The following is a 9,893-nucleotide window of genomic DNA, read 5'->3' on the forward strand; positions in this document are numbered from 1 at the left end:
AAGTCCGTGGAAGTCCAACAACAAAGTCCATAGTGATCCTCTCCCACTTCCACTCGGGAATAACCATCTGCTGAAGCAAGCCACCCGGTCTCTGATGCTCGTATTTCACCTGCTGACAATTGAGACATCGAGCTACAAATCCCACAATATCCTTCTTCATTTTTCTCCACCATTAGTACTGCCTCAAGTCCTGATACATCTTTGCGGCACCCAGACGAATAGAATACCGCGAGCTGTGGGCCTCCTCCAGAATCAACTCTCTAAGCCCATCCACATTGGGCACACAGATCTGGCCCTGCATCCTCAACACACCATCATCACCGATGGTCACGTCTCTGGCATCATCTTGCTGAACTCTGTCCTTAAGGACAAGCAAATATGGATCATCATACTGGCGCTCTCTGATGCGATCATATAAAGAAGACCGAGAAACCACACAAGCCAACACCCGACTAGGCTCCGAAATATCTAATCTCACAAACCGATTGGCCAAGGCCTGAACATCTATTGCAAGGGGTCTCTCCCCAACTAGAATGTACGCCAAACTCCCCATACTCACTGCCTTTCGGCTAAGAGCATCGGCCACTACATTAGCCTTTCCCGGGTGATACAGAATAGTAATATCATAATCCTTAAGCAACTCTAGCCATCCCCGATGCCTCAAATTAAGATCCTTCTGCTTGAACAAATGCTGAAGACTGCGATGATCGGTGAATACTTCACAAGATACGCCATACAAGTAGTGCCTCCAAATCTTCAATGCATGGACTATGGCAGCCAACTCCAAATCGTGAACAAGGTAGTTCTTCTCATGGTGCTTCACCTGACGAGAAGCATAAGCAATAACTCTACCCTCCTGCATCAATACACAGCCAATCCCAACTCTCGAAGCATCACAATATACGGTATATGAACCTGAAGCTGATGGCAACACTAATATTGGAGCTGTGGTCAAAGCTGTCTTGAGCTTCTGAAAGCTATCCTCACACTCGTCCAACCACAAAAATAGTGCACCTTTCTGAGTCAGCTTGGTCAAGGGTGATGCAATGGATGAAAATCCCTGAACAAACCGGCGATAATAGCCTGCTAACCCAAGAAAGCTACGAATCTCTGTGACTGAGGATGGTCTAGGCCAACTCTGAACAACCTCTATCTTCTTTGGATCAACCTGAATACCCTCGCTGGACACCACGTGCCCCAAGAAAGCCACTGAACTCAGCCAGAACTCACATTTGGAGTATTTTGCATAAAGCTTCTCCTCTCTCAATCTCTGCAACACAACTCTCAAATGCTCTGCGTGCTCCTCCTGACTACGCGAATACACCAGAATATTATCAACGAAGACTACGACAAATGAATCGAGATAAGGCCGAAATACACTGTTCATCATATGCATGAACGTTGCTGGGGCATTGGTCAGCCCGAAAGACATGACAAGAAACTCATAATGACCATATCTAGTCCTAAAAGCATTCTTAAGAATATCTGAATCCCTGATCTTCAACTGGTGATAGCCTGAATGGAGATCAATCTTGGAGCTCGCTCCCTGAAGCTGATCAAATAAATCATCAATGCGAGGCAAAGGATACTTGTTCTTCACTGTTACTTTATTCAATTGCCTGTAATTAATGCACATTCTCATTGTGTCATCCTTCTTCTTCACAAATAGAACCGGTGCACCCTAAGGTGACATATTAGGCCGAATGAACCCCTTTTGTAGGAGCTCTTGAAGCTACTCCTTCAATTCTTTCAACTCTGTTGGTGCCATACGATACAGCAGAATAGAGATAGGCTAAGTTCTTGGCACCAGGTCAATACCAAAATCAATATCCCTGTCTGGCGGCATGCCTGACAGGTCTACAGGAAATACATCGGTAAAATCCCTCACAACTGGGATAGAATCAATACTAGGAGCCCCAGCTCCAACATCTCGCACAAAAGCTAGATATGACAGACAACCCTTCCCAACCATACACTGGGCTTTCAAGAAAGAAATCACTCTGCTAGGAACCTAATCAGTCATACCATGCCACTCGATCCTCGAAACACTCGGCATAGCCAAAGTGACTGTCTTAGCATGACAGTATAGAATAACATGACACAGAGATAGCTAATCCATGCCCAGAATAACATCAAAGTCCACCATGCTCAATATCAATAAATCAACTCGGGTCTCCAGACCCCCAATAACCATAACACATGACCGATACACACAGCCTACAATCACAGTATCGCCCACTGGGGTAGACACATGAACAGGTAAAGAAAGAGACTCCCGGGGTATACCCAAATAACGAGCAAAATATGAAGACACATATGAATAGGTGGAACCGGGATCAAATAATACAGCAGCATCTCTGTTGCAGACTGAGACAATACCTGTGATGACAGCATCTGAAGCAATGGCAGTTGTCCGGCCTGGAATAGCATAGAAACGGGCCTGGTCACCACCTGATCGGCCTCCCTCTCTGGGGCGACCCATGACTGCCTAACCTCTACCCCTAGCTGGTTGCGCAGGTGGTGAAATAACTGGAGTAGAAGTCGAGGGATGACCCCTCTGCTGATACTGAACATCATGAAGTCGAGGACATTGTATACTCATATGCCCAAACTCTCCGCACTCGTAACAACTACCCGGTACTGGAGGTAGGGACTGGAGGGAACCTCTGGCACTAGAAGGACCAGTAGAAGGATCTTCCACGGAAGAACCCTGTACTGATGGAGCACGAGATGAACTCTGAGCTGGGAGAGCGCTTAGTGAAGGGTGACCCTGCTGAGAACCATGATAACCACGACCTGAAGATCCCCCACGATACTCTGGACGGACCGACCGAGCGGGCCTGAAAGAACGACCTCTACCATGCTGGAACTGGCCCATAGACGGAGTACCACTGAAACTACTAGAACCTCAAGGCCTCTTGGCCTCCCTCTCCTCTCTATCCTGACGGCGAGCCGTCTCAATCTCACGAGCAATATCAACCACCTCCTCAAATGTAACACCCAATACTCTTTCTCTAGTCATCAAGATACATATATGGTAGTTAAGGCCATCAACAAATCTCCTGATCCTCTCAAGATCTGTCGGAACCATCCACCCGGCATGACGAGCCAATTCAGAATACCTCACCTCATATTGTGACACAATCATATCTCCCTGCTTCAGCCACTCAAACTGTCTATGCAGCTCCTCCCTGCGGGACTGCAGTACGTACTTCTCCAAGAAGAGAGTGGAGAACTCCTGCCAAGTAAGGGGCGCTACACCAATAGGCCTACGCCTCTTATACGCCTCCCACCAAGTGAAGGCAACCGCACTAAACTGGAAAGTGGTAAATGCTACACCACTAGTCTCGAGGATCCCTGTTGTACGGAGCATCCGCTGACACTTGTTAAGAAAACCCTGGGCATCCTCGCCCTCAGCACCACTGAATGACGGAGGCTAGAGCCTACTAAACCTCTCAAGTCGACGCTGCTAATCATCTGGCATAACTGGTACTATAAACTCCTGAGCTGGTGCAACCGGCTGGGCTGGAGGTGCCTCCGAAGTTTGAAGTCCCTGCACTACCTGCTCAGGTATCCGAGCAACGGGAGTCTGGGTGCCTTCCCTGGCCTATGAAGTAGCTGTGGCTGTAGTGGCTGAAACAGCCTGAGCCAGGCCAGTGCAAACTGATAAGATCTGTGCCAAGGCCTCCTGAAGACCCAGAATCACAATAGGCACAACTGGTGCCAGATCCTGGGCTGGGGAAGCTGGTAGATCAATAGGTGTTGTCCTCGCTGCCCTGCCTCTACCACGACCACGACGGCGTCCTTGATCTCTGGTGGTCGCAGCTGGTGGCACTGGTGGTCGTCCACCTCGTCCGACAGCTCGTGTCCTCACCATCTATGAGAGAATAGAAGAATAGAAGTTTAGTACTCGGATCAACAAGTTCGCGCGACAAGAATTTCAAGAATATGAAGTTTTTCCTAAATATTCCGCAGCCTATCGAGGATAAATATAGACGTCTCCGTACCGATCCGTGAGACTCTACTAAACTGGCTCATGACTCGCGAGACCAAGTAACCTAGGCTCTAATACTAACTTGTCACGACCTCAATCCCAATAGTGATGGTGCCTAACACGATGCTAGGCAAGCTCGGCCAATTACCATTCACAATCCCTTCTTATTAGAATTCATTACCAATTTTTAGAAATAGATACCAATTTAATATAAGTAGAAGTCTCAAATAAAAGATTGAAATATGCGGAAAGCCATAATGAAATCTCTACAAATGCCCAATGATCTGGTGTCACAAGTCTGAGCCTCTAATACAAGGTTTCAACAGCCTAATGCAGAAATATGTCTAAAATGCGGAATAGTAAAGAAAGATAGAGGGAGAAATCGGGGGTGCGGACGCCATGCAGCTACCTCGATAACTCCGATGAAAAACTGAACGATAGGAAAGCTCGCTCTATACCTCAGGGACACCTGTACCTGCACACACGGTGTAGGGAGTAATGTGAGTACTCCGACCCAGTGAGTAATAACAATTAATAATGGTTGACGGTATGAAATCACGTAAAGGCACTAAGCAGTTCTATATCAAAGTAGAAAAACCATTTAAAGAGCAAGTAGTAAAGAAAATTGAATGAAACTCTTTGAACCAGGTGAAAACAGGTAGTTTGACAGGCAATAATCCAGTATAAATCCGCTCCTCGAGCATTTCTGTTTATTTACTTATTTCTTACCCTCAATACTCAATTCATATACTTCTCACAATAACTGAAATTGAACATATATATATACCGCTGCGGCGTGCAGCCCGATCCGTATATCGCTGTGGCGCATAGCCTGATCCATAATAATAATAGTCAACTGCGCTCACTGGGGGTGTGCAGACTCCGGAGGGGCTCCTACAGCCCAAGCACTATATTGCTGCGGCGTGCAGCCTGATTCATATATATATATATATATATATATATATATATATACATATTTGTTGCGGCGCGCAGCCCGGTCCATATAAGTATTTACTGCGGCGTGCAGCCCGATCCAATATCATATATAATATCCTCACTATTGGGTCCTCAATCCCTCTCAGTCATTATAATCACAGCCTCTCGGACACAATAATATAAGGTAGGGATCTCAGCCCACATATTTCATTCATTTAATTAACATTTCATAACCCAGTTCATATCATTTTTAAATAGTTAGAAACATGATTGAGGATATGATTTTTAGCAAATAAGTGAGGAAAACCAGTCAAAAATCCCATAAGGGTTCTACAGGTCGGCACAAGGCCCCAAACATGGCAACTAGCCCAAGTCTTGATGACAATACATAAGTCTCAGTAAAAATGCAGTGAAAATATCAATTGGGATGGACCAAGTCACAATCCCCAGTAGCAATGAACCCCATGCTCATCACGCGGCGTGTGTCTCGTCTCAGTATAGCACTATGTTGTACAAAAATCCGGGGTTTCAAACCCTTAGGACATCATTTAAAATCATTACTCACCTCAAACCGGCCAAAGCTCTAGCTCGCTATGCCCTTACCTTTCAAATCGGCCTCCTCGTGTGTCGAATCTGACCAAAACTAGAACGAATACGTCACAATAAGCTAAGGAAACAAAACCCAATCGAAAATAATCAAAAAATAACAAAAATCCCGAAATTAGCAAAACCCGAGCCCCGGGCCCACTTCTCTAAATTCAGAAATTTTTACATCAACGGGTTCCTTATCTCCCCACGAGTTCATACATACCAAAGTTCTCAAATCCGACCCCAAATGGTCCTCCAAATCCCCAATCAAAATCTCAAAATCCCAAGCCCTATTTCTTCCATTTTTAGCAAGAATTCAATGATTTTCTAGGTGGATTTCACAATATAAATGAGTTTTAGGTCCGAAATTCTTACCTCCAAACATTTCTCCTTGAATCCCTCTTCAATCTCCTTCAAAAAGCTCTCAAAATGATCAACTATGGCTGAAAAATGTACCCAAATCGCGGACAAGAGGACTTAAAAACATTCTGCCCACGCTTCATCGAGGTGTACCTTGCGCTGTGCAGGTTGTACATCCTCTTACCATTTTTTCTATTGTACACCTTCTGTTAAAATGCCTCTAACTCCTTGCGAAAATATCCAAATAACAAACGGTTTGAATATTTAAAAACTAGACTCGAAGATCTTTCATTTGATAGGTTGTACACCATATAACTCTTTATATATTCCAAGATATGAGCTTCTAAAATACATCAGAAAATTCTGTCAAAACTGATCCACCAGCCATATTCGCTTCATCATAACTTTCTGATAAAATATCCAAATCATGAATGGTTTAACTTTCTGGAAACTAGAATGCAAATACAACTTTCATGTTTTGCACTTTTTCTGATTCCTTATATATTTCAAGATATGAGCTTCCAAACTGGACTCCTCACACCAGAAATTTTCTGGTGCACAGTTAAAGCTAAAAAAAATCTGCAACTTTTTCAAAGATGAAATAGTCCGTTTAACCACCCGAAACTCACCTGTGGCCACTGGGACCTCAACCAAACATGTCAAGATATCCCATAACATAATTTAAACTTGTTCCAACTTTCGGAATGCTCAAAACTACATCACAACACCAAATTCGCATCGGATTCAAGCCTAAGAATTTCAAAATCTTCTAAATTACTCTTTTGATAAAAAACCCAACCAAACCACGTCTGAATGACATGAAATTTTGCACACACATCCCAAATGATACAACGGAACTACTGCAACTCTCAGAATTCCATTCCGACCCCTATATCAAAATCTCACCTATCAACCGGAAAACGCCAAAATATCAACTTCGCCAATTCAAGCCTAAATCTACTACGAACCTCCAAAACTCCTTCCGATCATGCTCCTAAGTCATAAATTACCTCCCGAAGCTAACCGAACCTTCGGAACTCACATCCGAGCCCTCTAACACATAAGTCAATATCCGGTTGACTTTTCCAACTTAAACTTCCTTAAAAGAGACTAAGTGTCTCATTTCCTACTAAAACCACTCCAAATCAACTCGATCACACAAGATACGGATAATGAATCATGAAGAAGCTGTAAATGGGGGAAACGAAGCAGTAACTCATGAGACGACGGGTCAGGTCGTCACAGTTGGTCTGTTGTCGATTAGAAGGAGAAAGAGTAAAGAAATAGTGAGCCCTAATTTTTGTTTTAACAGATCGCTGCTGATGTATTCTTCTTTTCTTTTTTTGCAAAAAAATGACGCTATAGCTCGCCACACGCTACATCTCGCCACACGCTACAAAGAGGAAGAGGCGCTAGATAATACCATTTTCAGCTTCCTGCAAAAATTTGAGAATACATAAATCAGTTACTTTTAAAAGTAATATAATTCATCAGTCAAAATTTAAAATAGTAATAAAGTAAAAGCAAGTCTAGTAAAACAGGTCCTCGAACACAATGCTAAGTGTAATATCCAGATCTAGTAAAAGCAGTATGTGATGGCACATAAAAGCAGTGACTGAGTTGAAATAACATTAAAAGCAAGAATAAATGGAGAAAACAAGAGAGACAAAAGGGTTGTGGGTCAGGAAAAATAAATCTTTTTTAGAAGTATATTGGATCTGCCTAGTCTTCTGCATGAAAACAAATCTTCTTAGTTTACCTTTGTCATCTTCGTTTCCCAATTTGTCATATCTTGCAACATAAGAAACTAATATCCTAAATTTTACTTCTGATTACTCCTAATATATTCTAGTTGTTTGATTAGCCAATGGCTTCTGTATCTTATGTTAGCAAAATAAAATCTGAATACCAACTTTTAATCCAGACAGGTACTTTTAAAAAAAAATTCTAAGATCAACTATGTTGTGCTCCAACTTTTAATACTAGCATTACAAGAAATATAAATTGTGTTGTTGATAAATAGATTTATCATATTTCCAACAAAAGATAATTAAAAACAGAGAAAACAAAATTCTAAGAGGGCGTCGGGCTTCCACTCTACAAGCATATCGAGACAAAAATTCTTATATTTTCTCCTCAAACATTTTACTACATCTTTTACAAAAATCTCCTGCCAACCAACGAAATGGAAAAGTGCATCTGATTAGGTAGCTAAGCCATAGCGAGAATAAGGTTCATCATCAGCTTCAACTATACATGTGTGTGTTTCGATATATTTATCATCTAATAGCTCTTTGTATTAACATTTAACTACCATATTTTACATTAATTTTAATAGTTATTCAGCTGTAGTGACATTATTCTAAGGTATGTATGAACATGAAATATTAGTAGTTTGAACTAGAAGATAAATGCCATCACTAGGATGAACAGAGATTTTGGGATGCTTTTCATGATGTTGCAGAGCAAAATGATGTAGATAATTTTAGTTTCAACGATTCCACTCTCTAGAAGAGGCATGCAAGTTTCACAGATACTTGCCTGAGAGAAAAGGAAATGGAAATCTTATCCAATTTATGTCAAGAGCTTCTTTTATCACCTTCAAGTTACTTCTTTCTACAAAAATAAGACAAATTCAACCATAATACGCTAAAGTATATAGCTAACAATTGCTTGTTCCCTTTCTGTAATGATGTGAAAATTTAACATAGCTTCCTAAAAATAAAAATAGCATTCACTAAATTGTATGAATGCATACATAAGGCAAGACTTTTATATCAGCAATCTAGATTATGCAATAACTTTATAGTGAACTCCACACTATGACCTCATAAGAGACGGCACATATATCACCCAACGAACAGATTCAAGAATTGAGTAGAGGACAAAAACTATATTCATACCTAAAACTTGTACATTCTTTGTTATGAGAAAAAGAATAGCATTTTCATACACAAAGTTGCAGCCAGAGGTTTAAGATTAACACTAATAAGATTAACATTAACATACTTTTGTCTTCTCCAATCACACCAATCATTAAGATAACAAAATGTAATATTTCTTTGCACATAGAACAGTTCTAGGAGGAAATACACATACAATATATTTCTCAAACTTACCCCTCAACACCCATTTTTAAACACAAGAGCCAAACAACCAGAAAACAAACAAAAAAAGTAAAATTCCCATATATATACAGCAATTTGCTCTAACTCTCCCAACTTTGAATTTTTCTATTTATGTTTTAGAATATTGTCGACCTCAACAATGGAGTTTTGAAGGGTATTTGTTACTTTAATTCCTCCCAAACAGCAGTAAACTCAATATTCAGTACAAAATAAACTTCGAATAAAATTTTGGCTCAAAGAATTGAAACCCAGTTTCTCAAACTCCAATTTTACTAAAACCCAAAATTTAAGCAATCTTCTTTGATTTGTTTATCACAAATTTTTTCACGAAAAACTCAAATCTTCACCAAATTTGAGATACAAACATTAAATCACACTAAAACTAAAAATCAAACATAAATTAGAATAAAAGACAGTAACTTCATAGAAACCCATTTGTGTATTCTTCAAGCTTTTCCAAAAACACTTGAATGGAAAATTTAGAGATAGGGAATTTATAAGCTATGGAGGAGAGCATGCAGACCTATTTTGGTAGAAAGCAATATGAATCGAAATCCTTTGCTGGTCGAAATCCTTCAGTGATGGAAATCCTTCGCTGGATTTGGAGGCCATTTTTCTCTTGAGGAAGCTGGAGGGTTTTTTGTTCTAGTGAATCAATTGAATAGAAAAGAGGTAAGAAGACCCCTCTTTTAGTTTGATAAGTGTAATTCTGTATTTTAAAAGTATTTTTTAATTATAAAAAGGAGCATTCGCGGGTTTAGTGAAATAATTGGAGGGAAATTAAATCCTCTTTCTTACAAAGAACCGTCTCCACAGAGTTATTTTACCAAACTGTCTCCATAGACAGGTATGTGGCAACAGTTATTATACTACTGCGACGGTTTAGT

The 9,893-nt window shown here is 40.9% G+C and overlaps 1 long non-coding RNA gene across 3 annotated transcripts; it reads right to left on the reverse strand.

Annotated features, from left to right (window-relative positions):
• Positions 1 to 4,237: 4,237 nt before the first annotated feature.
• On the reverse strand, positions 4,238 to 9,693 carry LOC104244946 (uncharacterized). 3 transcript variants are annotated; one of them, XR_011402272.1, is made up of 4 exons: positions 9,530 to 9,693; positions 8,420 to 8,494; positions 5,496 to 7,314; positions 4,238 to 4,469 (listed from the first exon to the last, which is right to left on the reverse strand). It is a non-coding gene; the product is annotated as an uncharacterized lncRNA (long non-coding RNA). The 3 variants fall into 3 exon arrangements; XR_715617.2 differs by having other exon boundaries at positions 4,238 to 7,314; XR_011402273.1 differs by lacking the exon at positions 8,420 to 8,494 and having other exon boundaries at positions 4,238 to 7,314.
• Between the last annotated feature and the right edge of the window lie 200 nt (positions 9,694 to 9,893).

This window comes from Nicotiana sylvestris, chromosome 9 (genome assembly GCF_000393655.2).
Source record: "Nicotiana sylvestris chromosome 9, ASM39365v2, whole genome shotgun sequence".
Classification (NCBI taxonomy): Eukaryota; Viridiplantae; Streptophyta; class Magnoliopsida; order Solanales; family Solanaceae; genus Nicotiana; species Nicotiana sylvestris.